The sequence below is a fragment of the Dromiciops gliroides genome, chromosome X (assembly GCF_019393635.1).
Source record: "Dromiciops gliroides isolate mDroGli1 chromosome X, mDroGli1.pri, whole genome shotgun sequence".
NCBI classification, from domain to species: domain Eukaryota; kingdom Metazoa; phylum Chordata; class Mammalia; order Microbiotheria; family Microbiotheriidae; genus Dromiciops; species Dromiciops gliroides.
The window spans coordinates 76,604,810-76,608,672 of NC_057867.1; the positions used below are offsets into that span (position 1 = coordinate 76,604,810).

Consider the following 3,863-nt stretch of genomic DNA (forward strand, 5'->3'; position numbering starts at 1 on the left):
ACCCTCAAAAGTCTTCTCCAGCATCACCATTTGATTCTGTGGTGCTCAGAATTCCGTATGGTCCAACTCTCAGAGCTGCATTGCTACTGGAAAAACCAAACTTTTGACTATATAGACCTTTGTCGGCAAGGCAAAGTATCTGATTTTTGTATATGCCATCCAGTTTTTCCAGATCTTTCCTTCCAAGAAGCAAGAATCTCTTAATTTCATGACAGCAGTTGCCATCTTCAGTGATCTTTGAGCCAAGGAATATAAAATATGACACCACTTCCATTTCTTCTGCCTCTATTTGCCAGTAAGTGATAGGATCAGTTGCCAAGGTCTTAGTCTTTTTGATGTTAAGCTTCAAGCCAACTTTTACACTCTCCTCTTTCACCCTCATCAAGAAGCTTTTTAATTCTTCTATACTTTCTACAATCAGAGTGGTAGCATCTGCATATCTGAGATTGCTGATATTTCTCCTGGAAACCTTAATTCTAACTTCTGATTCATCCAGCCTGATATTTTACATGATGTATTCTGTGTAAAAGCGAAATAAATAAGGTGACAACATACAGCCATGTCATACTCCTTTTCAAATCTTAATCAGGTGTCCCATGTTTGTTTCTAACCACTGCTTCTTCACCCACATACAGGTTCCTCAGGAGATGAGTAAAATGATGTGGTACTCCATTTCACATGACACTTCTTCAGACATTTAGGTACAGACATGGGGAAAGGCCCAGGAGGCAGCAGTGGCATAAGCAGCAATAGCTCTCTGGTCATGGTGAGAAATGTCAGCCACTAGTATGGATCAGGTGAGGAAGGTAATGTCTCAACCATGATGGGGACCAATGGGGCTCCACCCTCATGTGGAGATCAGTTTCTCTTCACCACTGCAGCTGGCCCCATAAAGGTCTTGCCCGTCTCTCCCCCCCCCCCAGGAGCTGGCATATACCAGCAATGCGACAGATCAGGCCAGAGCTGCCTGATCCCTTTACTACAGATAGAGCCGGTGCCCCAAGTTTGGTGCTAAAGCACCAAGAAGAACTGGTCTGTAGGATTTAGCCTGGGGCATACTCTATGGAGACCAGAGACCTAAAGGGTAAGAAAATAAGGCTTCAGTACAAAATGGTTTGATTCATCAGAAAAATGCTCTGAATGATGATGACTTTGAGCCATACCAAAGTAGCCAGACAAATCAGGGTAATAGCTGTCCACCAATGTCAGATTCAGACATGCCTAGTTACTATGCTCAATCCATTAGATTTCTCTATTCTCTTGATGAAGCAACATGGTTCATAGTTGAAGACCTACCTATGCCATAATTGACAACATATGGACAAATGAGCAATGGTGAACATCATTATATATCTGATGGTATGTTTAGTCAACCTAAAAGCAATTTGGGAATGGGGCTCCTACTGTAGTACCACCTCCTATAAAATACAACATGAATATTGGAACTTGGAATGGCCAAGGGTCAGTAGTAAAAGCTTCATCCAACCAACCTGTTAGGCCTCCTCAGACTATAATGTAGTTGCTTTGGTAATGAATTCAACCACCACTACTGGTGCAGAGCCAACTGCCTCAACAGCAGCCTCAGCCATCACAACCACCATAACAACAAAGACCTCAGCCACAGGCCCAGACTCACCAAGTGCAGCAGATACAGAATTGTTGGGGAGATACTTGTTATATATGAGTAGGTTTCAATCTGAACAATGGAGCAGGCAGTGAAAACTTTAGTTTAGGTGTTGTTCCTATTAGCTATTTACACTCTGGAGAAGTACACCCAGAGCTGGAAGAACTAAAGTCTATCAATAACTATGATCCCCAAGAAAATTTGACTGGAACCTGAAGAATGAATGTGTATTTATAATCAAAAGATATTTTGAAGATGATATACATCATTACATTAAGTCTTCTATCTGGTGTACTATTAAACATGGTGGTTGCTATTGTTTGTCCTTCAAGCTCAAAGAGGATGAGAAGGACATCACGATGTTGGGGTCAATGTATAGTATGTCTGGCTATGGCCGATCATACCAATATCTGTCACAGGTCAAGCACAAATAGTCCATATATCCATCTGGGGGAAATGCCTCTCGAATTGTGTATAGCACTTTTTTACTTTGAGCTACTGCAATTATGCTTTGCTCATAGAACACAGCACCTTCTTTGAGGTGTGCACACCATGTTGGGTGGTCCTATGCCAATGTCTTCCATGTCTCACAATTGATTCCAAAGTTTTTCAGTTCTTAAGAGTGTCCTTGTGTTGCTTCTTTTGACCTCCATGTCAGTGCTTGCCTTGTGTAATTTCTTTTATAAAATAGTCTTTTCAGCAAACATATGTTTGGCATTCAGACAATGTGGCCAGCCCATCAGAAGTGGACTATCTACAGCAGAGTTTGAATCCTTGGCAGTTCATCTCAAGAAAAAAAACCCTCAGTGTCCAGTATCTTATCTGATGGTAATAAGCATTTAGATGTAACTTACTGTTCTCTGAATGGTAATGATCCACTGTATATACTCTTCAGTGTGAATGGTGGTGGACACTTCTGTGGAGTGGCTGAGATGAAGTCTTCTGTGGACTACAATGTATATGCTGGAGTCTGGTCTCAGGATGAGTGGAAGAGCAAGTATGATATTAAATGGACCTTTGTCAAAGACGTTCCCAATAACCAGTTGTGGCACATTCTTTTGGAAAATAATGACAACAAGCCAGTTACCAATTCAAGGGACACTCAAGAGGTACCCCTAGAAAAAGCTAAGCAAGTGCTTAAAATAATTATTCATTTCAATTGTACTACCTCCATCTTTGATGACTTTGCACATCATGAAAAGCATCAAGAGGAGGAGGAAGTCATGTGTATGGAGAGAAATATCAAAAAAGCAATAACTATCAGCAGATGGCTTGCTAGAACTATAACGCATCATTAGTAAAATCTGGAAAAGCCTCCTATATCTAAAGAGACTATATTAAAGCTTATTTTTCTTCTTAAGGTAACATCTTTGAACAACTGAACTCAAAACTGACTCTTCTAAAATTGGTTCTCATTACCCCATCTGCTCTTATGCTTTCTCACCAATGCACACTTGTGAATTGTAACTTCGTCAAGTACCTTCTGGCCTGAAGATTTTACCGTGATCTGCAGTCTTCTGTAATTATGGGAAGAAGATAGAATTAATGCAAGGATTCATTAACTCTTTGAATTTGTTAAATAGTAACAAACCATTAAAAGCGGAATGCTGTCAGAGTCACACGGTTTCAACTTTTTCTTTGTTGTAGTTTTTAATTGTCAACTTTTAGCTATGTGACATTTTAAAAGCAAAATACTGCCACAAAAATATTAAAAAACAACAATTATGTCCTCCCCAAGTCTTTTCTTCTTCATTGAAAATCAGCTCTACTTCCTTTAATTGGTGTATGGCATGGTTGTAAAAACCATTCACCATTCATCATTCACCACAAGTGGTGTATAGCATGTCTTCCCTATTCACTACTTGAATAAGTCATCGTTTTGAACCCAGTTATAGGATTTTACACTTAATCTTACTTATTTTCATCTTATGAGATTCAGGCCACAATCCTAATCCCCCTTTTTATCCTGATTCTACCAATCCATTTGTAAGTAGATAAATGGTCAAAAGAAATGAAAAAAACTTTTCAAAAAGAATTGCATGGTATCAAAAATCATATGAAAGATTATTCTAAATCATTTATAAAAGAAATGCAAATTTTTAATATCTCTGGTTTTACCTCACACTCAGGAAATTGACAAAAATGAAAAAAAGATGGAAATAGTCAAGGTTGAAGGGATTTTATTAAAATAAGCCCATTCACACTTTTGCTAGTGGAGTTGTGAATTAGTCTAACTGCT

The 3,863-nt window shown here is 39.0% G+C and overlaps 1 pseudogene; it reads left to right on the forward strand.

Moving 5' to 3' along the window:
- The first annotated feature begins 1,325 nt into the window (after positions 1-1,325).
- Positions 1,326-2,922, forward strand: LOC122733999 (annotated as a pseudogene).
- Positions 2,923-3,863: the final 941 nt, after the last annotated feature.